General features: G+C 40.2%; 2 long non-coding RNA genes across 2 annotated transcripts; one reads left to right on the top strand and one right to left on the bottom strand.

The window, feature by feature from the left end:
- On the top strand, positions 1-27,442 carry LOC148847221 (uncharacterized). Its single transcript, XR_016100264.1, has 2 exons — positions 1-238; positions 26,937-27,442. It is a non-coding gene; the product is annotated as an uncharacterized LOC148847221 (long non-coding RNA).
- LOC148847222 (uncharacterized) lies at positions 10,851-26,505 on the bottom strand. Its single transcript, XR_016100265.1, has 2 exons — positions 26,438-26,505; positions 10,851-11,467 (listed from the first exon to the last, which is right to left on the bottom strand). It is a non-coding gene; the product is annotated as an uncharacterized LOC148847222 (long non-coding RNA).
- Positions 27,443-27,735: the final 293 nt, after the last annotated feature.

Below are 27,735 nucleotides of genomic sequence, written 5' to 3'. Positions count from 1 at the left end.
GTCACCTTTTATGAAGCCCCTAAAGATTTGACAGAGTATGGGAAGCAAAAATGGATGCCAAGTCATTTTCATATTAATCCTTCACCAGTATATTGTAGAACAGAGTTGCACTTTACATCCAATGGAGAAACATGATACTGAATTAAGACAGTACTATTGAGCTTTGAGATTTTATAGTACACCTCTACAGGAAATTGAACCCCCCCTAGAGAGGACTTCATAAAGATTGCCAATTAAGGTAATAAGGCTGAAATCTTTAGTAGAAAGCATCAAGTTTTTTTTTTTTAAATTTATGTTTCTGGAACAAGCACAATGATAGTAGAAAGCATGAAGTTTTCATTGGTTGAACTTATAGGAGAAGAAGACACATCATTGGTGAAAGCAACTAAGCTTTCGATATTATAATGATTAATATTTATATTAATAGATTGAGTTCTACATTTAATCTTTTATCTAAGTTGTTTAAGTTTTCATATATCAATTTGCAAGAGTGTATTAAGTATGTATTATTGTGGTGGATCAATAAAGTGCAGATAAAAAAATGTTGAAAATAACATATCATTAAAAAAACAGAGATCTTAGCCGGCTTAGCTATACGTAAGGCCTAAATGAAAACTTAGATATGATCTAAGCCGGCAGTGCAGACCGTCACCTGAAGGAGCATACCAATTTTTTGCAAAATTTAGGACAACTTAAGGAGCAGGCCATTTTTTTTTTGCAAAACTAAAGCTGATGGTTCCAACCGCTGCCTAAAAGAGCAGGGTCGTCTTGGGTTCGCCGCCAACTATTTCAACTTTCTTTGATTTTCTTCTAGCCTGAGTGGAAGCTCGACAAGAGGCCAAAAAGGAGTGGTCGTTTTGTGGTTTTGGAGGTGAGTATGCCTCCAGTTACTGTGGTGGTGGTCATTGAGATTGTGTACTAGATGCCCTCTATTCTGTGATACAAGAGGGCTGTTTGTGGACATGTATGAGCAGTTCTGTTTTTTGCCCAAATAGTGGACTGTAAATGCTGTGTTTTGGTTCAAAATATTTTTTTTTTGTGGAGGTTTGAAGTGATTAGTATGCATACCAGCCTTGTTCTTCTCTGTTTTTACCTCATATGGGTGCTGAAAGTAGAGTTTTTAGACTGCTGAAGTTCACGACAGCAGAGGTGTGGTGGTGGTTGTACTGTGTTGAATGGTGTGTGGGTGATTCTGAATAGTTGAAAGTGAAACCTTGTGTCGTTTGGTGGTGTTTATACTTATTTCTATGTTTGGTTTAATGGCTGAGTGACTTCAGCCCTTGTATTTGGTGTGTGAATGGTTCTGCAGTGTGCAGTACAGGTGTTTGATTTAATGACTGAGTGATTTCATTTTTTGTATTTGATGTGCAATGTGTATTTGAAGAAGTTGGTGGTGCAGAGAGTGAGATAAGTTTTGTGGAAGTGCGTGAAGTTGTGCTGAATATTTGAAGGTGAATTAGTTAAGATGGCATCGATTGGAGATGAGAATGACAATAAAATAGACGTTATGATTTCTTCAGATTACCTAAATGTTCAAATGACATCTATTAAGTTGAATGGTGAGAATTATGTGCCGTGGGCAAAATTTGTGGAGGTGTTTTTAAAGGCCAAGAAAAAGGTAAAACATGTGAGAGAGGAGAAACCCTCCTCTAATTCTCTAGGTTTTAGTGACTGGGAACAGGAAGATACACAAATAATGACATGGTTGTGGAATAGCATGGAACAAAAAATTAGTGTGATCTTTATGTTCCTAGATACAACTAAAGAAATCAGGGATCATGCTAAGAAACTGTACTCCGAACAAGAAAATACAACTAGGGTGTATCAGTTGTACCAAGAGTACTTTAATCTGAAGCAAGGCAGTCAAAGCTTAGAGGAATACTATGCAAGTCTGAGGAATATCCGGAATGAACTCAATGTACAGTGTGAGCAACTTGATGTGACAAGGTTTCTGGTGGGTTTGAAGGCTGAATATGAGCCTGTCCGTGCACAAATACTAGGGGGGTCTGCTCTTCCCTCACTAGAAGAAGTTTTTCCCCGTCTCAGGAGGACATCTATTGAGTCTATAGATCATTCTTCTGTCTCAGACAGATCTGGTTTTTGACTAGAGGGGGAGGCCGTGGAAATAGAGGTGGTGGTGGTGGTCGTGGACTTCCAGGTAACTGTGGTGGTCCCATGTTTAACCGTGCTGGTGGTCGGAGTGGAGGTCGGGACTCAGGGGGAAGTCGTGGTACAGGAAGAAGTAATGCCCCTAGGAAGTGTACACACTATGGATTAGAGGGGCACACGGTTAATTTCTGCTATGATTTACCTGGTCCACCCAACACTTGGGCTAACCGTGCTGTGACTAAGGGTAGTGGTACAATTACTGAAAGACAGCAAACTGACCCGATTCCCTCCACATCTACTGGTGCTTCTGGGAAGGAGATGGTGAGTGTACCCCGTGCAGTATATGAGCAGTTCCTTCAGACATCTCAGCAGAACATAACTACCCTTGCCTATTCAGGTATGGCTTGCTTGGCTTCCAAGCCTTCACCCGAGATCATTGACTCCGGAGCCTCGGGCCATATGTCTAGGACTCCTAATGTATTTTCTTTTCTTTCTCGATCCTCCATATCCCAAACAGTTACTCTTGCTAATGGTTCTATATCTCCCATTTGTGGTGTTGGTGATGTTGATCTCTCCTCCTTGTCTTTTTCATCTGTTTTATATGTTCCCAAGTTCCCCTTTAACCTTATGTCTGTTAGTAAATTAACCAAGTCACTTAATTGTTCCATAACCTTTTATCCCTCTTCTTGTGTGTTTTAGGATCTCAAGACGAGGATGAAGATTGGTGGAGGGCATGAGGCTGGTGGATTATATTACATTGATAGTGGTGGCCCTCCAGTAGCTTTTAGTCTTCTCTTACTCCTCTTCAATGGCACTGCAGACTTGGTCATCCTTCTCTCAAGGCTCTGAAGTTGATGGTTCCTTCCTTGAGTCATTTTTCATCTTTGGATCGTGAGTCATGTCAGCTTGGGAAACATCATAGAGTATCTTTTAGTCCAAGAGTTGATAGTCGTGTCTCGAGTCCTTTTTCTTTAGTTCATTCTGATGTTTGGGATCCGATCAAAGTGATGTCATACAATGGCTATAAGTATTTTGTAATTTTTGTTGATGACGTTTCAAGGATGACATGGGTTTATCTTATGAAAGATCGCGGTGAAATACGTACCCAATTTGGTGTTCATATTAAAATTCTTCGCTCTGATAATGCCAAAGATTACATCTCAATACCATTTCAGCAATACTTAGAGCACCATGGGATAATTCATCAAACTTCTTGTGCCTACACCCCACAACAGAACGATGTAGCTAAACGGAAAAATCGATATCTCCTTGAAACTGCTCGGTCTTTGATGCTTAATATGAATGTCCCAAAGCATTTTTGGAGTGATGCTATCCTCACATCTTGTTTTCTCATCAATCGGATGCCCATGTCCATCCTTGGAAGTCAATCCCCCTTCTCGGTGTTGTTTCCCACCTTGTCTTTGTTTCCTCTCACCCCAAGAGTCTTTGGATGTTTTTGTTTTGTTCAAAACTTGGGGCCTGATTTAGACAAGTTAGATGCACGAGCTACTAAGTGTATCTTCCTTGGTTACTCAAGGACTCAGAAAGGGTATAAGTGCTATAACCCTAACTTCCATAAGTCATTTGTGTGTTCTGATGTCACCTTCTTTGAATCAATTCCTTTTTTCTCGGATACTGTGGTTTCTTCTCCTTCCTCCGTAGTTCCTCTTCTTGTCCCTGTTGCGAATCCCCTTCCCGTGGTTCCCATTCCAGTTGCAGATTCACCTCCCATGCCAATTACTACTGAGAGGCCACCAATCAAACGTGTGTATACTCATAGAAGAGCACCAGCCCCTCCTCCAATTCAGCCCTCATCGACAGATCCTGTCATTGCTTCTTCTCCCTTAGACCTTGATCTTCCTATTGCCCTATGGAAAGGTAAACGCACTTGTACTTCTCATCCTATTTCACATTATGTTTCAACTACTCACCTTTCTGCTTCTCATCACAACTTTATATCATTGCTATCATCTGTTTCCATTTCCAAGACTGTCTAAGAAGCCCTTACCACCCTAGGGTGGTGGCAAGCCATGGAAGAAGAACTCTCTGCTCTATAACACAATCACACATGGGAACTTACTGCTCTTCCTCCTGGTAAGCATGTTGTTGGGTGTAAGTGGGTCTACATAGTGAAGTATCTTCTGGATGGCAGTGTGAAGCAATTGAAGGCCAGGTTAGTGGCCAAGGGCTATTCTCAACTGTATGGTGTGGACTATATGGAGACATTTTCTCCTGTGACTAAAATTGGTTCAGTTCGGGTGTTGATTTCATTAGCTTCTATGTATGATTGGCCTGTGCAACTAGACATAAAAAATGCTTTCCTACATGGTGATCTTATTGAGGAAGTGTATATGGAGCAACCGCTCGGGTTTGTTGCTCAGGGGTAGGATGGTAAGGTTTGTAGACTCAAAAAGGCAATTTATGGACTGAAACAATCTCCACGCACATGGTTTGGGAGGTTCAATGAAGTAGTGGAGGAATTTGGGATGAAACAGTGTCAGGTAGACCATTCTGTGTTCAGCTATGACTCAAAAGATGGGAAAATCTTGCTAGTGGCGTATGTGGATGATATTGTCATAACTAGGAGTGACAATAACAGGATTGACAGGTTAAAGAAATTCCTATAGGACCAGTTCAATACGAAAGATTTGGGTAAGTTGAAATACTTCCTGGGAATAGAAGTTGCAAGGTCAAGGCATGGAATTAACTTATGTCAAAGAAAATATATTCTTGACCTTCTTGAAGAAACAGGACTGTTAGGTGCTAAACCAGCAGAGACTCCTATGGAATTTAATGTCAAGTTGAGTGTTGATGTAGGTGAAGAGTTTGATGATCTTGGAAGATACAGGAAGTTGGTGGGAAAGTTGAATTATCTGACTATTACCCGACCAGATATATCATTTGCTGTGAGTATGGTGAGTCAGTTTATGCAACATCATCGAAGTCCTCATTGGAAAGTAGTTCTAAGGATTGTTAGGTACCTGAAGGGTGCTCCAGCTCGTTGTTTGCTATACCGAAGTGGAGGGATCTTGAAATAGTAGGGTATACAGGTGCTGATTGGGCTGGTTCTATATCAGACAGGAGATCAACTACAGGGTATTGTACATTCCTTGGTGGCAATCTTGTAACTTGGAAGAGCAAGAAACAAACAGTGGTGGCAAGGAGTAGTGCAGAAGCTGAGTACAGAGCTATGGCTCATACCACATGTGAACTAGTATGGTTGAAGAACTTGCTACAAGAGATGGGGTTCTCGATTGACAAACCCATGAGACTATACTGTGATAATCAAGTTGTTGTTCACATCTCTTCCAACCCAGTCTTCCATGAGAGAACCAAACATATTGAGGTCGATTGTCACATTGTGAGAGAGAAAGTGAAAAGTGGAGTGACAACCACATCTCATGTGAGCTCAGGAAATCAGTGGGCAGACCTCTTTACAAAGGGATTGTCTCAGGGCAGAGTAGATTATATTTGTGATAAGCTGGGACTATATGACATATACTCTCTAGCTTGAGAGGGAGTGTTAGAATATACAAATCAGGGGTATTTTGGTCATTTGGGTTTATCTATTTGAGAGTGAAAGGTCTATTTTATTTAAGTTTAAGTTATGTATCCCATCACTTATGAGGGACAATATGGCCTTTCTTGTAACTATGTTATTGGAGATAAATACAAGTGGGTCGGCTAGAGGTGGATTGATTTTCCTAATTTGGCCGAACCCTTTGTTTGCTGAAAGGTTGTAGCTGAAGTAGTAGAAGAGAGGTGAAGGCAAACTAGTGCTAAGAATGTTGAACTTAGTAACCCAATCGACAGTACTATTATTTATAGTAGATTACAATACAGTGTTACATGAAATGTCTAGAATGCCCCTGATTAGTGATGGGACACTCAGACTGCTTAAAACACTAAACAGACTTGGGCCCAATAACAAAGGCCCAGTACCTAACAGCTTAAAACCCAATACTAACTAACTTGTACACTTATCAGCCGAACCAACAATACATAAAAACAGTTAACTTAACACTCCCCCTCAAGCTAAGCATGGATGTCAGTCATGTTTAGCTTGCCAAGAAGGTCCAAGAATTTTGTTGCAGCCAACCCTTTAGTCAGCACATCTGTAATCTGCATCTCGGATGGAGTATAAGGAAAGCAGAGTTCTCCCGAGACTATTATCTCTCTAACAAAATGTTGATCAATCTCAATATGTTTTGTCATGTCATGTTGCACTGGGTTATTTGCAATGTTGATGGCAACCTTGTTGTCACAGTACAGCCTGAGAGGACCCTCAGCTTTTATGCCAAGCTCACCAAGAAGGGTCCTAAGCCGTAGAAGTTCAGCAACACCATGAGCCATAGCTCGATATTCAGCCTCCGCACTTGATCTAGCAACCACATTCTGCTTCTTACTCCGCCATGTAACCAGGTTCCCTCCAACAAATGTACAATATCCTAAAGTTGATTTTTTGTCCCAAGCAGAACCGACCCAATCTGCATTAGTATAAGCTTCAATTTCAATTTTATTGTGTTTTCTGAACAGAATTCCCTTTCCTGGGTAAGTCTTCAAGTACCTGAGAATCCTTTCAACTGCTCTCATATGAGGGATCTTTGGAGAGTGCATGAACTGACTGACAACATACACAACATAAGCAATATCTGGTCGGGTGAGAGATAGATATATCAGCTTCCCTACCAAATTTTAGTATCTCTTTATCACAATAGTCCTCCCCTACTGATTCTTGTAGACCATGGTTCTGTTCTATTGGAGTATCTGCTGGTCTATACCCTATCATACTTGTCTCTTCTAAGAGGTCAAGTACATACTTTCACTGACATATATAGATCCCTTCTCTTGACCTAGCAACTTCAATTCCAAGAAAGTATCTCAAATGGCCCAAGTCTTTGATCTCAAATTCAGAAGCTAAAATCTCCTTTAGTCTTTTGATCTCTTCCAGGTCATTCCCAGTAATTACTATATCATCCACATAAACAATGAGTGTTGTAAGTTTGCTATCCTATCTCCTTATGAACAAGGTATTGTCTCACCACTCTGAGTATACCCCCCTTTCTTCATGGCCCCACAAAGCCTCTCAAACCATGCACGAGGAGATTGCTTTAGGCCATATAATGCTTTCCTCGGTTTACACACCTTTCTATCAAAGTCGTAGCCTGGTGGAGGGTCCATAAATACCTCTTCATGAAGATCACCATTTAGGAATGCATTCTTCACATCAGTTGATGGAGTTCCCATGAAAAATTTGCTGCTAATGACAGTAAAACCCGAATTGTGTTGAGCTTTGCTATTTGAGCAAAGGTTTCTTTGTAGTCAATCCCTTCTTTTTGAGTAAACCCCTTTGCCACAAGCCGGGCCTTGTACCTTTCAATGGACCTGTCCTGCCTATGCTTTACAGTGAACACCCACTTGCACCCGACAGTGCTATTCCCTTTTGGTAGATCCACTAATTCCCAAATCCTTGCTTTCATTAAAACTTTCATCTCTTCATTCATAGATTCTTTCCATCCTTGGGTCAGACACAGCATCTGAGTATCTCGAAGGAACATGTACAGAGGAAAGAGTAGACACAAAGGAGTGATAGGATAGAGATAAACGTGAGTAAGAAACAAAATCAGCAATGGGGTGCCGAGTAGTAAAAGAACGGATAGACTTACGAAGAGCAATAGGAAGATCCAACTTAGAAGTATGTGTGTTGGGATTACCTTGGATTGCGGAGACAGATTGATCCGAGTCCAACTGGTTGATGTTATGAATTTGAGGGCCCTTTTTTCTTTTGTTGTAGGTGACTCTTATATCTTTCTGTTGCCTACTAGAGCCCTCAGGAACATCTGTAGTATCAGGAGAGGTAGCAGGCACAGTGGGAGCCTCACTAGGTTCACCCGGGATGCCACAACTAGGAGGAGTAGAAGGAGAGGATGGAAGGCCCAAGGCACATAGAGGAATAAAAAAGAAGGGAGAATAAGAATCATCTTTCATCCCACTAGTCTCCCCTTGAAGATGATTCTGGGAAGACTGAAAGTAGGGTTGAGACTCAAAAAAGACTACATCTCTGGTCACATATTTTCTCTTGGTGATAGGACCATAACACTTGTAACCCTTTTGTGTAGGAGATTACCCCACAAAAATTCCTTTCGTAGCCCTATGATCTAAGTTGGTCTTCTTTGGATCCTTTACGTGTATAAAACATACACAACCAAAGACACTAGGAGGAAGAGAAAAGTCTAGAAGGGTAGGACACAAAACAGAGAAAGGGGTTTTCATACCCAACACCTTAGATGGCATCCGATTTATCAAATATGATGCAGTAAGTACTGCTTGAGACCAGTAGTGCTTGGGAACCTTGTGCTGGAATAGTAAGGCTCAAGTTGTCTCCAATAGATGTCTATTCTTGTGCTCAGCAATCCCATTCTGTTGAGGGGTATTAGCACAAGATGATTGATGTAGCATGCTAGCATCTTCCATGAACAAGTTCAAGGATTTTTCAAAATATTCAGTAGCATTATCTAACCGAAATTGCCTAATCTTCTTGTCAAACTGTGATTCAATCATTTTTCAAAATGCCATGGTTATCCGTGGCACTTCATCTCGTCCTTTTAACAGATAGATCCATGTGCACCGAGAGTAGTGGTCAATAAAACTGATAAAGTAACGAAAGCCATCAATAGAAATAATAGGTGAAGGGCCCCAAACATCATAATGAACCAAATCAAAAGGAGCTTGAATTTCATTACTAGAAACTGGATAAACAGTTCTACATTGTTTTGACAGTTGACATACTTCATAGACTAAACTCTGACTTGAAATGTCCTTAAACAATTCGGGGAACAACACTTCCAATGAAGAAAAAGGTAAATGACCTAACCTATCATGCCACAGATTTAACCTAGATATTGACTCCATATTCTCCGGACCACTAGCAGCAGATGCTTGTAAGGCTGAACCGATGTCTGCATCAAAATAGTATAGGCCTCCATACTCATGACCACTCCCAATTGTTCTCCTCGTCAATCTATCCTGAAAGACACAATGAATAGGAAAAAAGGTTATGCTACAGTTCAAAATTTTGGTAGGTTTTGAAACAGACAAAAGATTTGAGGTAAGACTAGGAACATGCAGAACTGATTTAAGAGAAAGGTCCTTGCTCATGTCAACCACCCCTTTGCCAGAGATGGTGGAAAAAGACCCATCAGCAACTCTCATCTTATCCTGACCAGACAACAAGTGATATGAAGAGAATAAAGAGGACATATGTGTCATGTGGTCAGTTGCACTGGAATAAAAAACCCAAGAAGTAGAGCCAATAGGACTAGTTGCACTAAAGGTAGAGACTATACCTGATCTGGCAAGAGAGGTGGAAGCAAAAGATTTACTCCTTAGACGGGCTAAAGCCTAGCTAAGGACCTCTACCTCACCAGCAGTGAAGCCCAAGGTACCGGCTCCGGAGGAATTAGCAACCTGCCTCATGGAAGAAGAAGCCACTGTTGGTATACTCTGTGAGCTATCACCATTGTTACTAGTGACAAGGTTCCCACCTGCTGCTTGACCCTTCTGTTGCTTCTTGTCTTTTCTCAATGCAACTAGCTTCAGGTGAGGATACAATACCCAATACTTTTCCTTTACATGTCTTTCACATCCAAAATGAGTGCACTTAAGATGCCTTTTGTCTGGATATTTGTTCCCCTTTTGATTTGTAAAAATCAGGGCTGAATGTTCTACAAATTGTTCAGCTGGTGCATCTGAGTGTCAACTTTTATCTCCTTTCTCCTGACATCTTCATTCCTTACCAAATAATAAACATGATGTAACTCGGACATTTCATCTTTTCCAAGAATTTGTGACTTTATGCCCTCATACACTGGGTCCAGGCCAGTCAAGAACTTAAAGGCTCTACTCTCTTCAATCTGCTTATCATGTCTCCTTGTCCCTGGCATTCTCCCAATCCAGAATCAAGTGATGATCAAGTTCTTTCCACAGTCCTTCCAGAGTTGCAAAATATGTTGCAATTGTCATATCCCCTTGCCTTAAAGCAGCGATGTCTTGGTTCAACCTGTAAGTTCTAACATTGTTTTTCTTTTGTCCTAAGGTTTTTGACACTTTTTCCCAAATCTTAGCTGCTGTGTGAAAGTGTTGAACAATCCTGGCAAAGGGTCCTTTGGTTCAACCTGTAAATTCCAAGAATTTCTTAGTATAGTCCTCTATGGGTGTCCTTTGTTTATGATATACGTGATAGTGACCTTCTGGCATCAGTCGCCCATTCAACCCTACAACTTATATCAGCCTTCCATGCACCAGTTGTATATTAAGGCTATGTTTGGTTTTAATAGAAAATAAGAGAGTAACAGAGAATTGAGACAAAGTTCTCAACAAACTTTGTGAAATTTCTTGAGAATAAATTTTCCCACAACATTCTGTTTCTCTCTTATTTTTCTATCAAACCAAAAACAAAAACAGTCTACATGTTTTAATATTTTAATACAAAAAAAAAATTATGAAAAGTCTCCTAATTTAAAACAGTAGCTAAACAATTAAGTGACATAATCCATATGTTTGAGTGAAAGTGACACTCCTTTGAGGAAAGAGCTAAAATGAAATCCAAATGAATGGGGCCATTTTGAGGTCCCAGATCAACATTTTATATGAAAGGTTCCTGATCATTCAGTCTTTTTGACCGACTGTGAAAGATAATTGCCATGTGTTAGACTAAGCAAGTGTAAAAGATACTTTAAACCTTGTTTGCGACCTCCAATAATGAAACACAAACATTTTTTTTGATAATAGTCAAAGGGGCTACACAAGACGGGGGTAGCACGTCCCCACAGATCTCCAGACACAATTACAATAAGATCACAAGGAAGAGCTCTTGGATTGAATGTTGAAGAGTCATCCCCAAACTTCTGCCCTTCACAGGCTAACCAGTCAGAGAATGACCTTGTTATCTTCTTGATTCCTTCTTAGTGTAATTCAGAGTGCAGAGAAGCCTCAAGTAGTCCCATGTATTTGCATCATATACAACTGGAGGGCTGCTCGTCGTCTAAGAGTTCTGTGATGGGTTTGATAGTATTATCAAGTCAATCTGCTGTTGTCATCATGGCAGATCGAATGGCTGTTGGATTTCATTCAGGATGGACTGCTTTCATAAGTGCTGCCACTCCTACTGCATGAGGACAAGCCATGGAGGTTCCATATAAGATGTTGAAGTTTCTAATCAACTTTGTTGATCCTTCGTTCACCACAAGACTTAATGAAGGTCAAGATGCAAGAACAAAGGAGTTGGGAGCCATGAGGTCAGACTTTAGAACGTGGTCGCAAATTGCAGACGGTCCTTAAAAGCAAATCTACAATGAACCTGAAAAGTAAATCTGCAACTTGATCAACATTCTTCAAGGAAAACTTGAAGGACTTGCATTGTCTGTTCAACTTAGAGTCATAATTAGCCCATCCAATGCGCTGATTAGATAGATCATAAACAAAAAACCAAAAAAGAAGATTAGTTTTCTTCTCATTAGTCATGCTTACCAACTCACAGCTTTTAACTCTTGTACTAATTGAGGCAAATATACATGCAAGATTACTGGTGTTGACAATGCATTTGCATCACTCAAAATGTAGTTGCCAATATAATGATTTTGTTTCAGACAACAGAACTACTAGGCAACAGTTTGATCTTTCATAAGAATGGAAGAAAGTATTTCCAATGTCTAAAAGTAGAAAGATTTTAGAGAATCTAAGACAATTATTGATGGAAAAAAGATTGTTGGAGAAGTAAGAATTGGCATAACTAGCTAAACCTCAGAATGGACTTTCAATCAAATTTTTATCCTGATATAACTTGACTAGTCGCTACAGGTTATCTTTTATCTGTAGATAAAATAAACAAGTTCTTTTATATGTTAACAGTTGACACTTCTCTCATGGCCTATATTCCATGATATTGTAAGGGACCAATTAGTATGATTTGCACAATTGCATCTCAAACTACTTAAGATAGGCAATAGTTGAGATTTTCCCTGCAAACAATGTAGAGAGTGCATATATCTAAAAAGGCCATTATCCAATCACGGCCCCTGCTATATGGGGTCATGGGAGGGATAGACTGGATAGTGCTAACTCCTAACATTTGGCATTTTCTTTTGCACAAAGTGACTGCTCTCACTCTCACGATATGAGAGTGTGCATATCTCTCATCCAAAAATAGTATTCAGTGGGAACTTTTCAAGCAATTTACTTCTATTCAACTCATGCCTAACACTTCACAGTGAGTTGTTTATTAGATACAGTTGTTGCATAACTTAAACCCACTTTCTAAAGGTTTTGGCGACTAAAATTCTACGCCATGGATAAATAGTGGATATACTTTTGGATGTTTTCTACATTGCAAATGCATTTATGAAATTCTTAGTTGCTATTTCTCCCTATTGGATATGGTGTCATGCCCTGATTTATTGCAATGTATTCAAGAGTTTGTGAACACACTACACATATTACATTTAAAAATGAGTTTAATAGTAACATTTTATGTAGCCAAAAAGTGAAAAATTACCAACAAACCACAAATCATGAAATATAAAATTAGGAAAAATAAAAACTTAGTTATACTTCACATTTATACAACCTCCAAGACCTAAAATTCAAGAGATCAATGACAGGTGACGCAAAAAGAGCTAAGGGTAGAACAAAAAGGACATGGGTAGAAGTTGTAAGAACTGATTTAGGCACTAAAAATTCAATAGTGGATAGGGATTTAACTTGAATGGATTGACGAAAAAGGATTCATGTAGCCAACCCCAGAAAGCTAGGATAAGGCATGGATGATAATGATGATGACATATTAGGGATGATTATTTAAGACCCGACTTGACTTGCAAATTTATGGATCCAAAAAGCCACATTTCTTCCAAACCTAGCCTAGCTTCGACCTAAATTAAGACTACAAAAAATGCAGATCTGTGATGTTTAGCTATATTAGGATAAACCTGATATTCATTGTAACCTCAGAATGAACTTCCAGCTTGCAACCTTTAATATTGTAACATCATAATGAACTTTGAGCCAATTTTTTAGCCCGATATAATAGATATGATCGCAGATCTGTAAATTTAGAATTGCTTTGAGATACCCTACAGCTTGTTTATGATGTTTGGGCACACTAATTCAATATCTTAGCATTAATAAAATATTATACAACTAAAAATAAGATAATAATAATAATAATATGTTAACAATAAAATTTAATAAAAGTAGTATGCTTGCGTATTTACTTGTAATTGTTGCATAGTTGTAATTGTAACATCTCTCTTACCTGAAATTTAATAAAAGTAGTATGCTTGCGTATTTACTTGAAAGAAAGATAAAGGGAGGTTTTGCAAAGGTCAAAATGGATGTTGAAATAATTGTTACATAATCCGGTGGAGTTTTAAGCAATTTATCCAATTACCTTGTTTTGTGTTATAATTTATAAACAATTACCACTATGTAGAACCAGACTCGGGCAACCGGACTGTTCGGCACAAGAACCATACAGGCAACCGGTTCCGTTTTACCTAAAACCCAGTTTTTTATAAAAAATCATTGGAACCGGACGACAGGACGGTTGGACCGTTGACCAAAAAATCTATGGCTATAACGATTCAGTTTCTGAGTCATTCTTTAGGATGTTGTGTAGAACACTAGGATGTATGATATATTCAACTAGATCAACTGCCTTGACTAGGGGTTTGCAATTCTACGTACAAAATGTCATAATCAAAGTTAATTGAAGGTGGTTATATAAAATTCTAGGAATAAATGAAAAATTAAATGCAGCTGGTAATGAAACAACCTGTCAACCTATAATGAACGAGAAGGATTTAAAAGCAAAAAAACAATGAAAATTCAAATAATATTTAAGCTATCTGAACATAATAGTTTCTAACATAGTTTTCAAAGTTGGATCGGATTGGACAGTTGGTTCGGAAAAAATGGGAACCGGTTAGGTGATTGGTTCAGTTTTGCCCCAAAACTATTTTTTTCGTTAAAAAAAATAACATTGGTTTGGTCAGCAAACCACTGACCCGGGTGGTCAAATTAAACTATCAACCCAAACAACGGTTTCTTCTCCTTTTTTTTTTATTTTTTAGTTTTTTTTTGTCAGAGCGTGATTTCCATTCAGACTGGATGGTTGGACTTTTCAACCCAGGAACCAGACCCTAGAATGGTTCCCTTCCCGGTTTGATTTTAAAAACCTTGGTCTCTAATTGCTTAGAAAATAAGGGATGAAGGGATAAATTTATATAGAAATGAAAATATAAATACCAAAACATAATTGTGGTTAGGGGTGCCAATGGAAAAGGTTTGGATTGGGCCACATCCAAATCAAATCAATTTGAATAGATTGGACAAACCAATTAGACAAATTGAATTGGACCGGTTCAGACTTAATGGTCCAATATATTTATTAGATTGGATAGGATCTGGTCCATTTGTAATGGGTCTATATTGGACTGAGTTGGACTAAACCAATATCTGATCCATTGACATCAGATAAAAATACAGGTGTCAACAGACCAGGTTCAGAATGAACCCAATCTAAATTAAAACCAATTTGAATAGTTTGGAGTTTGGACGATCTAGACACAGAATTGGACCAGTCGTTCATAATGGTCCAAAGTATTTTTCAGATTGCATTGAATCTTAGTCCATATGTACTAAATTCATACTGAGAAGAGCTTTGGCAAATAATCAAAACCCAGTTCAGACTTTAATTCTTCATGTTTGGTAGGCGTGAGGGAGTGTGTAGACGAGAAATTGTTGAATGGGTTTCGAGGTTTATGATGTGCGTATTGTAGGGATATGTGGAATGGGAGGAATAGGTAAAACAACTATTGCTAAGTGTGTGTATGATTAATCAAATATTTCACAAATTTGAACGTGCAAGTTTTCTTGAATTTGGTAGAGAAGTTGTTGGCAACCAGTTTGTTGATCGACAAAAACTTCTTTCTGATATTCTAATGGCATCCACCCAGCTTTGGGATTTGGTTTGCAACAGTTCCCTGCTTTGTATAGGATATGTTTTGTAAAGTATGATGTGTTTTTATCTGATTCATAGTATAACATGGATTTGAATATACATACATATATGGGACATATCGTAATGGTATCAGTGCATGGTCATATAGGATATGTTTTGTAAAACGTACGTATTAGACTGATATGGATGTGTATTGGCCAATATCGCATTGTATCATCTAATACGCACCAATACAGACCAATATATAGCGTTTCTCTCAGCGTTCTCAAAATCGGACTGAAGAAAAACTGGTCACCTGACCAATTCTGTTTCACCCCAAAATTGCCTTTTGGCAAAAAAAAAATCATTGATTTGGTCTACAAATCATTGACCCAAGCAGTCGAACTACCGACCTAGACAACGGTTTTCTGGTTGTTTTTGTTTTTATTTTCTTTTAGAATGGGCCATCTGTTCGGACTAGACGATTGGAGCATTCGATGTGGGAACCGGTGCCCATAACAATTCTTTGTCTGGTTTGGTTTTAAAAATCTTGGTTTCTCTTGACGCTTTCAATATGATTGGATCCTAAATCACCTGATGTGGCGTCGAATTTCTTAACACGCTTTCAAATCACTAAGCCATCATTTATATTGTAATATTTCTTGAAATAAAATAGTTTTTATTACTTTTTCGCCAATCCAAACTCCAACTAAAAATTATGCAAGAACAAAGGAGTTGGGAGCCATGAGGTCAGACTTTAGAACAAGGTTTCAAAGAAAATTAGGAAAAACTGGAATTCTGTGGCTGAACCAAGAACTAATCAGAGCAAAAGCCAAACCACGTAAACATTCACCCACTTATGGGAGTTATGATAGAGTTATCTTAAGCAATTATTACAACAAATTGGATGAACAACTTTTGCTGGATGCTAGAGATCTTTCGAGAGAGGAGTTTGACTTGTATCTTCAATGATAAACCTCACCCCTATAGGAAGGTGGCTAATAATATCCCTTTTTTTCCCCGAATTACCCATCAATCATTATCTCCAAATCTCATTAATCAGATTAAGAAGATGAAGATATCAACTGCGGGCATGTTAGAGAGGTCCAGTATAGTGAGGTTAGACAATGAGTATGTCGAGCAGGTATTGTTTACTGCAGGTGTCTTCGTAGCATACTTTTGGAGGATGAGTGGAGCATTATATAATCAATTTTAACTTTTATTACCTGCACCAAGACCAAGGCAAGTGTCCACATAGTATATTATAGATTAGTGACTGTTATACAACGTTTCTAAGTGGCATTCCAACATGAAGACCTTGTGGCCATGGGATAGGTGTCCTGTACTGGTGGACCAAAAACTAAACTAACATTGATAATTCAAGCTATCACAGGTCTTCCCAGATGAGTGAGCAAATGGTTGCCTGAAACCTTAAATTTGGTTTGCTGGGATTTTGTTAGAGCTCAGATACAAATATTAACAAATCCCAGTTATCTCTGAATCGTATGTTACCAACTTCAAGAATTTTACAAGGTAGCCTCTGATTTCTAAAGATTACACTCGACTATTTTTAAAACGTGTTTGCTACCAGTTTTGGATGGTGAAAGAATATTTCTATGTTTTGTGTAAATTTCTGAAATCTCACTTGAAGTTTCTGCCCATTGCTGAAACCTCCCCTGAAGTTGAATCCAGACATTTTCTTGCAAGATTTCATTAATTTATGATTTTCTTGCTATTGACAATTTGGCTCCAGGGCTTCAACAGCCATGTTGACATCTCTCTCCTTGGCAGAGGAGAGCTAGGTTCATTAACCTGAGAATTAATAGTAGGTTAACTGTTTCTTAGTATAGTCCTCTATGGGTGTCCTTTGTTTCTGATACACGTGATAGTGCACTCATGGTAGTATTTCACCTGTTAGAGGGAAAGAAGTCTGCCCAAATCTATAGAAACCACATGACAATGTGGATTAATGGCATTTATCAAATACAATCTCATTCTCTTAAGACGAGCCCTCTTGTTAGAACAAATGTCTAATGGATCAACCAATTGTTGTCAGCGAAAAAATTACTGATTGGGGTTAATATATGGTTACAAAGTTGAAAATGTAACAAAGTATTAATAATAATAAATAAAAACAGTTACAGTTAAGATCAAGTGTAGTTTCAGTTCTTGTTTTTTTTTTTTTTTTGATCAATAACATCAACTTCATTAAATTAAGAGAATAGAGGGAAAAGCATACAAAGTGAGCTAAAATAACTTAACTCCCCCAAAACAGAAAACACAGGGAATGCAAAGAAAATTAAAAACTAGCCCAAAAAACAGCCTCCCTATTCACTCCTTGCTTGGCCAACCCATCCGCAAATGAGTTGAAACTCCTCTTCACCCAGCTGTACTGAATCTCAATGTCCCTACCCAGCCATAAGAACTGTTTTTTCTCATTGTTAAAGTATCACAAACCACTGTCCTCTGTATTCGACCAATTAACCACCACCTTCGAGTCACAATGCAGAATCAAACGGCTAATATTTAGATCTTTTGCTCTTCGAATTCCTTCAAGTGCTGCAAGGAATAGGGCCAGAGAATAAAACAGTAACAATCCCTTCCTCATTCCTGAAAACTCCTCCAATTCCAGAGGGCCCTGGATTCCTTACACTGCTGCCATCAAAATTCAGCTTTATAAAGCCCGAGGGGGGAGGGGACCAGAACGGACAAAGAGTCCTCTTGCATCTAGCAGTGAAAGCAATCTCTTTCCAGTTTCTTAGTAAGTCATCCATAGGACAATCTGAAAACAACTCCAAAGATTTTAGCCAGTGGACCGCTCTTATGAGGATTCGATCTAACAAATCTTCCAAAGTTTTTTCCTTGTCAGAAAATATGCGTTAGTTTCTTTCTTCCCACAAAGACCAGCAAACCGCTGCCCTAATACACCTCCACCTCCACATAGTCTTCCCTCGCTTTTTAGGCCAACTGAAAAAAGAAGGAGAAAACAAACCTTGGACAGTCTCCGGAGGATACCAAGAACGCCCAAAACGGGAGAAAACCAACTCCCAAACAAATTTAGCAACCTTACAAGAGACCATGAGGTGGTAGCCAGATTCCCCATCAGCTTTACAAAGAGTACATCTATTAGGAAGTAGACAATAGTTGGGTCTCTTTCTTTAGAGTAAGTCTAAAGTGTTGATTCTTTCCAGGAAATTTTCCCAACAAAAAAACCCCACCCGAGGAGGAATAGGTCTTTTCCAAATTTCCTTAACTGGAAAGGACAACCCCAGGGGGGTAGGAGGCTGAGTTAAGGTTTCAAAGAAAGAAGCACAAGAAAAGGTAGAGCTAGAAAGGGTCCAAAATCTGGTGTCTTCCTTTGCAAGGTTTAGGAAGACACCCTCAAGGGAGGCTAGCAGAGCTACCAAGCTATCCAAGTCCGTATCCCTAATTGCCCTATGCAGGCCAAGGTTCCAACCAAAGCCCGAAGAGGAAGCTGAAGGAACTAAGAAGGAAGAAATTGGTTCATTTTTCAAGTTTGAAAGAGCATACAAGGAAGGGAACTTGTCTTTCAGAGGAGAATCCCCGACCCAAAGATGTTCCCAAAAATTTATTCGGTTACCAGAGTTTAGACCATACCTGATCCAAGGGGAGAAAACTGGAAGCAGATTGTGGATGAATTTCCAAGGAGAAGCAGCTAAAGCCCTTGCAAAGATTCCAGGATCCCAACCATTGTCTTCCAGCCCATGAATGCTAGCCACAATCTTAGTCCACAATTTATCCCTTTCCAAAGAGAACCTCCACAACCACTTCCCCAGAAGAGCCATGTTCCTTTTCTTGAAATTACCAATCCCAAGACCTCCTTGTGTTTTACACCTAGAGACCACCTCCCAACTCACCCTATGATCTCTCTTCTCCTCCCCAGGCTCCCAAAGAAAGTTCCTTATTAATTTTTCCAAAAGATTTGAAACCTTGAGGGGATCTTAAACACTAACAAAAAGTAAACAGGAAGGTTGGTTAGGGTAGATCTAATGAGAGAGACTCTTCCACCTAAAGAAAGAAAACTTCTCTTCTAGGCCGCTAGCCTCTTCTCAAGCCTCTCCACTACCAGAGCCCAAAAGCTAACACTCTTAGGATTATCTCCTAAAGGGAGGCCCAAATAAGTCAGGGGCCAAACCGTAATAGCACAACCTAGCTCATCTACAGGTTCCCTTAGATCTCTTTCGTTCACATTCACTCCCGCCACACAACTCTTGTCAAAGTTTACCTTTGGGTTAGATATCTGCTCAAAAAGTTGTATTGTCAGCTTTAGATTCCGGATCCAACTGAGGTTCCCTCCTTCACAGAAAATGATAGTATCATCTGCAAATTGTAGAAGAGTCAAGGGAACCTCCTCCCTTCCTACTCTCCACCCTCTTATCAAATTCCTCGAGTCATCTCTATGGATTAATCGCCCAAACACATCAACAATAAGGGTGAAAAGAAAAGGGGAAAGAGGATCTCCTTGTCTTAGACCTCTCAAAGCCGAAAAGAAGTCAACCACAGTCCCGTTCACTAGGATAGAATAATGGCAAGTCCTAACATAGCCCCAGATCCACTTGCACCGCCTGTCACCAAAACCAAAACTCCTCAACACCTCCATCAAGAAAGACCAATCAACCAAGTCGAAAGCCTTCTCCAAATCCAATTTGCAGACCACTCCCTTCTTCTTTGACTTTCTAAAGCTCTCCAAGCTCTCATTTGCAATGAGGATCTGATCGGTGATCTGTCTTCCCTCCACAAAAGCACTTTGGTTGGGTGCAATAATAGAGGGGAGCACCTTCTTTATCCTAAGAGACAGCACCTTTGCAATGATTTCGTACAAGCTAGTCACCAGACTAATAGGTCTAAAATCTTTTGGTTAAGAAGCATCTTTCTTCTTTGGGACTAAGGCAATGAAAGTTGAGTTCAAGCCCGGGTTTATTACACCCCTCCTGTGGAACTCCTAAAAAACCGAAGCAAGATCATTCTCCAAAATATCCCAGCAATCCTGGTAAAAGGCCATTGTGAACCCATCTGGACCCAAAGCTTTTGTCCTATCCATGGAGAATACTGCTTCTTTTACCTCCTCCATATCGAACCTTTTTTCTAGCTACTCTCTCTTCTCTGCACTTAGAGTCGGCCAATCCAAACCCTCCAACCACACTTTCTCATTCATAGGCCTTCTAAAAATAGATTTGAAGTGGTTTACTAGGGCTTCTGCAATTTCAGCCGGGTGAGACAATACTGCTCCATCAGCTTCCAAGTTAGAGATGTAATTCTTCTTTCTCCTTCCATTTGCCACTGAATGGAAAAACCTTGTGTTTCTGTCTCCCTCCTTTAGCCACTTACACCTAGATTTTTGCCTCCAACTGATTTCCTCCTTGATCAGGATGTCCTCCATCTGCCTCCTTAAAACCCATCTCAACTTCCTTTCTTCCTCTCCAAAGGGACCTATCTCTTCCTTCAGGTCCAAATCCTCAATTTGCTCCACCAGAACTTGCTTTCTCTCTTCTAATCTTCCAAACTCCAGCCTATTCCACTCCTTAATTGAGATTTTAGGTATTGGAGTTTCTTGTGGAACCTCATTCCCTCCCAATCAACTACCGGATTAGCGTGCTCCCACCACTCTCTGATTTTCTTAGTGAAACCCGGATGAGACAACCACATATTTTCAAACTTGAAAGGGGTAGGCCCTACTCCTTTTAATTCCTCCTTGACCAAAACTATTGGTCAGTGGTCTGAAGTAAGTCTAGGGAGAGCCCTAGAAGTAATATTGCCCCAATGTTCCTCCCAATCTGTTGAGAACAAAAATCTGTCCAACTTAGAGCAAATTGGCCGAGATTGAAGGTTGGACCAAGTGAAGTTATTATTTAGGAAAGGAAGTTCTTTGAGATTAAAAGAGTCCACAAATTGGTTGAACTTCCTCATACTTGTTGTCACTCTCTGTCTGGGGTTGTTGGTTTCCTCCATAAATCTCACTACATTAAAGTCCCCTCCCACACACCAGGGTCCATCCCAAAGGCCTCTAATGTCACTCAATTCTTCCCATAATTTCTCCCTTTGCCTATAGTCAGTGGGGCTATACACATTTGTTAGTACCCATTCATACCCATCGGCCACCTGTTTGAACTTCAGGGAGACAGAGTGATCTCCAATTAGCTCCTCCACACCTAAGAGTATCTCTTCTTTCCACAAGGTCACAATCCCTCCCGAGGAACCCTACGAAGGAGCAGCCACCCACTTAATACCTCTAGAACTCCACACACTCCTTGCCCAGCTGCAATCGAAATCCATTCTTTTGGACTCCTGAAGCATAACCACATCCGGATTAAACTTCTTAATTACCTCTTTAATTGTTGCTCTCTTCCTAATGCTGCCCAACCCCCTCACATTCCAACTTAGGATTCTCATTGAAAACTATAAGCCTTACCCTTACTCCTCCAAGAACTATTTAGACCCTTTTCTTCTAATCCCTTTCACTTCGAACTTCTTGTCCCCCTCAATATCTTTTTTTAATCTCTCCACTTCACTCAGCCTTCTAAACTTCATCTTGCTGTCCTCTTTATTTTGCATGTAGGCTTTTAGATCATTCGGGTTCTTCAGCTTGCACCCCAACTTTTTCGCAAACTCCGCAACTGACTCTTCCCCAAAAGTTTCCTCTTTTTCTAAATAAGCACTCTCCTCACTCCTAGGAAGCTTCTTGTTCCTTCTCACTTTACTTCCAACCACAGCCCTGTCTGTCCCCTCCAAGCTCCCTCTCTGCAAATCCTTCCTTTCCACTTCACCCAAGAGGCTTTCTAAGATTTCCCAAATTATTGTCTCTCTGCAAGTTTCCTCACCCACTTCCCCCCCTTATAGACTCACTGTGGCTTTCAGACCAAGGGCTTCCGACTCTTGGTTGGGAAGAGAATCTGATACAAGAGATATAGAGCGCTCATCAGTATCCAAAACTGAATTGATAGAGTTGAGGGATTTACCTGAGGTAGAGAAGTGAGGAGAGAACAAAGGCGAAGGAGAGGTAGTCACTTTCTTTTTTGAAAAAATAGAGCACTCTGTCTCCTAGAGACGGGGGAGGGAAATCCTTGCCGCTGTATCAAGACAAAGACCCCTTTCTGTACCCAAGTATGTACCTCTCTGTGAAGTATTCTTGTTCTGCTCTGAGAAGACCCGGGCAATCTCCTTTTCGGCCTCTTGCAAAGCACTAGAACTGAGGGGGGGCTCAGCCAGTATTGGGTTAAAATCAAACATCCGCTCCTCCCCCTCCACCTTTCCTTCCCCCACCGAATCCCCTAAGAACAAATAGTCCAAGCTAAAAGAATCCCTGTTCTGACCTTTAGATAGAGCTTCAACTGCCGCACTGCCTAAACTCCCACAGGCATCTGAACTTTTATCATGATCAGAATCTGAACCGCAGCTCAACCAACCTTGATCAGCCTCTTCTTTCTCTTCTGGTTTGTCTCTTGAATAGCGCGGGTTTGGGTGATTAGAAAAGCTGAGATTTTGCTCGTCGCCGGCTGCCCAGCATAGAGGCCGGTGTTCTCCAACCTTGTTCGTAGACTTCGCCCCTCCACAATCGAGAGGGAGACTTAGACGATGATAGATGAAAGTTGTCATCTATCATTGCCCCATGCCTGCCCCGCCCCACGTGATGACTCAGTTGTCACGTGGGCTTTTAAAACCGAAAGAATGCTCAACCACTGGCCCGACCGGCTCGACCTTTCTTAAAGCCGGTTCGGAGAGAGACTTAGAGCACAAACGACTCTTTCCCAACTTAGCCACGTCAGCATAGGACGAGCCACCCTCTTTAAACAACCCCTCTTCAAAAGAATTTGAAAAAGAAGCCTTAATAGGAAGGCTTCGAGACTTGGGGCGCCCCTGTCACTGTTCCGCTTCCTCTGTAAATCGCCCACACACAACAGGCTTTCCCGCCATCCCCTGAAGGCCATGTGTACACCCCCCTGCGAGCTCGTCAGTTCCTTCAACCTCTGGTCATCTTCTCCAAAGCAAGGCTTCAACTTCTGAAGCTAACCAGACCTTGTACCAAGCACCTTCTGAGAGAACTTCGAAGAACCGCGGCATGTTCTCCTGTTTGATCCCAGCAACCTTAAGTTTCACCGCTCTCAGGTTTCTTAAGTTAGCCCCCAATAGAACTCCACCCAACGCTCTAGTAATTCTCCCCAGAATAAGATCATTCCAAAGGTTGAAGGGAAGACCAAGAAGCTTAATCAAAAAACTGTCGGCTCTGGGTTCAACTTCGTTGCAATCTGGAGCCCAGTTCTGGACCTTAATCAAACTTCCTTCTACAAGGAAAGAACTGAAGAACAGAATCTTATCTCCAATATCTAGTAAGGCTTTCTTTTCAGCAAAAGGCAGCAACAATACATCTTCCTCTAATCCCAACCTCTTTGCTGAAACTTCTAAAACTTTTGTCCAATATTCTATCACCCTTTCTGCCACTAAGACCACCCTCTTCTCCCAGCTCCCACTCCCTTCTTCCACTGCTACTCGTCGGAGGACAGACAAGCTAGACACCAAGACTTCAGGGTAAAGCTTTGGGCGGGGCACAGAACAAACCTTCGAGCCAGGGGCTTCTTCTACTCTACCTTCGACCTCCAAGAGAAAAGCATGAAGATTAGAAGCGAAAGAAGCCCACCCTCTCCGCTTCAGGCCTTTTGGAATACACATCACTTGCTTTTTGTTAATACCAAAGAGTTCAGTGACCATTATGAACCACCCTTTTCCATTCCTTTTTAGCACAGATTCGAACCTCTTGTTCTCACAGGTCATCGAGTTTCTCCAACCTTCTTCCCGAAAGGAATTTACAGCTCCATCTACAAAACCTTTCAACCACACATAGGCCTCCTCTGGTAGGAGAATCGACGCCCTGCTCCCTTCTCTGATTTTCAAGAGAGCCTTCCCCTTTGTCCTTCCCTGCTCAAACAGGAAAGATTTTGCTTCAATGGACAATTCCAGTCTCCATTTCTCCGCCAGCTTGAACTTCCTCTCCTCTCCCATACTTGTTTATTCGCCTAGCCTTGCCTTTGCACCTTAATTTCAGTTCTTGTTGGTAATAATAAATAAAAACAGTAACAATTAAAACATAGCAGAACATAGCTCTGTAGAATCAGGTCAGAATGACTACTAGTAGAGGTTTTGTTAGCCGTTGAGAATAAGATCATCATTAACATTCCTCTACGAATTAAAAGAAATAATTGCTCAATATATCAAAAAATCGAAACTGCTTGTAGTTTAAACATGCCTTATTTTCATGAGTTTTAACTGAACAAAAGGGTGAAGCTACTTATGATTTTATCTCATTGATGGAATCATAAGAAGAAATACCTTTGATAGAGAAAAGGCTCGTTCCTCCATTAATTTATTGGGTCCACAGTGTCACAAGCTATAGATATACGGCCATCAGATTCATTTGGGTGGACAAAGAAAGGGTGGAAAGAGGAGGGAAGGATGACTCCACAGTTCAAACGATTGTGTTACATATAAATTGTTCCCCTTGTTTGGGAGTGTATGATAGAGAGAATGGTTTTCCATTAAAAAAGACAGAACGGTTTTACCTAGGCACAATGTTCTTATCATTTATTTGTAGGATTCACAATCAATCAAATATCTGGGTTTATAAGTTGGAAGATTAAAAGCTGTGTATGTGTGTATGTAACTGGATTTGACTAAGGCACACTGTGTATGTGTATGAATTGACAAGGTCGGATTAAGTGCCCAAAAAATTTTCCACAATGCTTTACCCTCATGGCCCCGTACCTATCCAAATCCTAATTCCAGCCCTATCAATGGACCCAGACCTGTCTAAAACTACAGACCTGTCCATTGTCCTGTACATGCCCAAAACTTGAACACAAACCTTTCACTTGAATGCTGACCTGTCCATGGCCCTGTACATGCATCCAAAACCTAAAGCCAAACCTATCAATGATGCTAGACTTGTCCAAAACCTAAACCCAAACCTATCAATGGACATAGACCTGTCCATGGCCCTATACTTGTTAAGAACTTAAACCCAAACCGGTTAGTGGACCTAGACTTGTCCATGACTTGAACCTAGACCTATCCATGGTGCTGTACCTGTCCAAAACTTGAACACAGACCTGTCCATAGCCCTGTACATGCCCAAAACTTGAACAGAAACCTGTTCACTTGAATGCAGACCTTTCCAGGGTGCTGTACATGCATCCAAAACCTAAAGCCAAACCTGTCAATGATGCTAGACTTGTTCAAAACCAGAACCTAAACATGTCCATGGCCCTGTACTTGTCCAAAACCTTAATCCAAACCAATCAATGGACATAGACCTGTCCAAAACCTGAACCTAGACCTGCCCATGGCCCTACAGTTGTTCAGAACCTAAACCCAAACCTGTTAGTGGACCTAGACTTGTCCATGACATGAACCTAGACCTATCCATGGTGCTGTACCTGTTCAAAACTTGAACACAGACCTGTCCATGGCCCTGTACATGCCCAAAACTTGAACGCAAACCTGTTCACTTGAATGCAGACCTTTCCATGGCCCTGTACATGAATTCAAAACCTAAATCCAAACCTGTCAGTGATGCTAGACTTGTTCAAAACCTGAACCTAAAGCTTTCCATGGCCTTATACTTGTTCAAAACCTGAATCTAAAGCTTTCCATGGCCTTATACTTGTCCAAAACCTAAATCCAAACCTATCAATGGACATAGATCTGTCCAAAACCTGATCCTAGACATGTCCATGTCCCTATACTTGTTTAGAACCTAAACCCAAACATGTCAATTGACCTAGACTTGTCGATAACTTGAACCTAGACCTGTCCATGGCTCTGTACCTGTCCAAAACTTCAACACGGACCTATCCATGACCATGTACCTGTCCAAAACTTGAACAAAGACCTGTCCGACACTTGAACACAGGCCTATTCCCCAAGGCCAAGTCTATGGGTTGGTTTGGGTAGCTTTAGTCCCTAAACATTGGAATTGGATTGGATTGGTTTGCAGTTGGTGTTTCATCACTTTGGATTGGATCGTACCCAATCCAGTCCAGATGCACTTCAATTGATTTGGATTGGATTGTAGCAAGTATGCATAATATCCTAAACAAACAGATGCAAAACTGAACCGGGTGCAAAGTATTCAGTTCAGATTTGCACTAAAAACAAATAAAGCATGTATTTTTATCATCACCATGAAACTTATTTTGCCATAATCATCATAAATATTCAATTGACCGTTTATGTTGGACTCTCTACCCTTAATATTTTTAGTAGACTAGAACAAAGTGGTAATATAGGGCAACAATCGAGATTAGTTCAAGAAATTCTTACCTCTATATTGCAAAGTAGTAGTAGGTCGTGCTACAATCACACCTAAGTTAAGACCAACCTGAAATCCCTAAAACAAAGCACTCAACAAACCAAAAGAAAAGAGTTAGAGTTTGCATGTATGTAAGTCTTAATATAAGTTGAATATGATTACGGTAGAACATGAACAGAAATAGTACCCTCTAATTATGTTCATCATAATTAGAGGCTCAGTCCATACAATATGTGTGAACGATTGCATACAATATAAACTTTGGCTCAGTCCATACAATATGTTCATCATAATCAGGTAAACTGTCAGAACCCTGTACCTATTAGTTATTATTGTCTCAGTCCGTACAATATTTGGTTGTGAAGAAAGAATTTGGGTTTTTTTTTTTTTTTCATTACTGGGTTGTTCTCATCAGAATCATTGTTATGGTCATCCCAGGGAATGGATGCATGGCCCATTTTACATGTCTATATGTGAGCTTATTTTCTATATAATTGTTTTATGTGTCAGGTTCGTGAACCGAGATATTGCTATTTGTTTTGTGTTAAGTCTACTACATCTGATTTTGCCAACAAGGAGGTTTTGTATGAAATGGCGATCAAGAGGATCCATCCACAAGAAGCAAACTGAAGGGTTTTACAGTAGCCATGGTAACATACAGAAGGGATTGAAGCACAAAGGATGGTCTTTTACAGTCCAATCCCTTTCGTCTTATGGTCTATGGATATGGATGACTGACGGGTTGATAATGGGGTCTCCACTTTCAGCCTGCACATGTGGATAATGGGGAACAATTTCGGATGCAGGGAGCAGTATTACAGTAAGGGCACCTTCATCTCCATGGATATGGGATGCAGGGGAGAATGTAGAAAATTTAAGAGGAAAGATCATATGGGTAACTTCTGACTTAAAATATATCTATAATTTATATCTATATAAATATATTAAGCTGAAATGTGTATGTAAGAAAGCGAGGATGAGGGAAATGGAATCTAACAGTATTTTTTGCCTTTTTTTTCATAGAAATTACAAGAATGCCACTCTCTACCAATTCTCTCTTTTGTTTTTTTTTTCTTTTAAATTACAAAAATGCCACTCTCTCCTACCAACTCTCTCTTCTCTCTCTCTCTCTCTCTCTCGTTTTTTTCTTTCAAATTACAAGAATGACTCTCTCTCTCTCCTTATAAATTACAAGAATGCCACTGTCTCTCCAACTGAGGGAGACCTCAACTCGGACTTATTAAGTTGGTGTGATGTCCAAAACATACATCTACCCTTTGGGATTACAAATTCCGACTCTGGGCTAAAC

This window comes from Nelumbo lutea, chromosome 6 (assembly GCF_056320005.1).
Source record: "Nelumbo lutea isolate HS-2025 chromosome 6, American lotus-T2T, whole genome shotgun sequence".
In the NCBI taxonomy this organism is placed as follows: domain Eukaryota; kingdom Viridiplantae; phylum Streptophyta; class Magnoliopsida; order Proteales; family Nelumbonaceae; genus Nelumbo; species Nelumbo lutea.
This window is presented reverse-complemented; position numbering and strand designations above follow the sequence as displayed.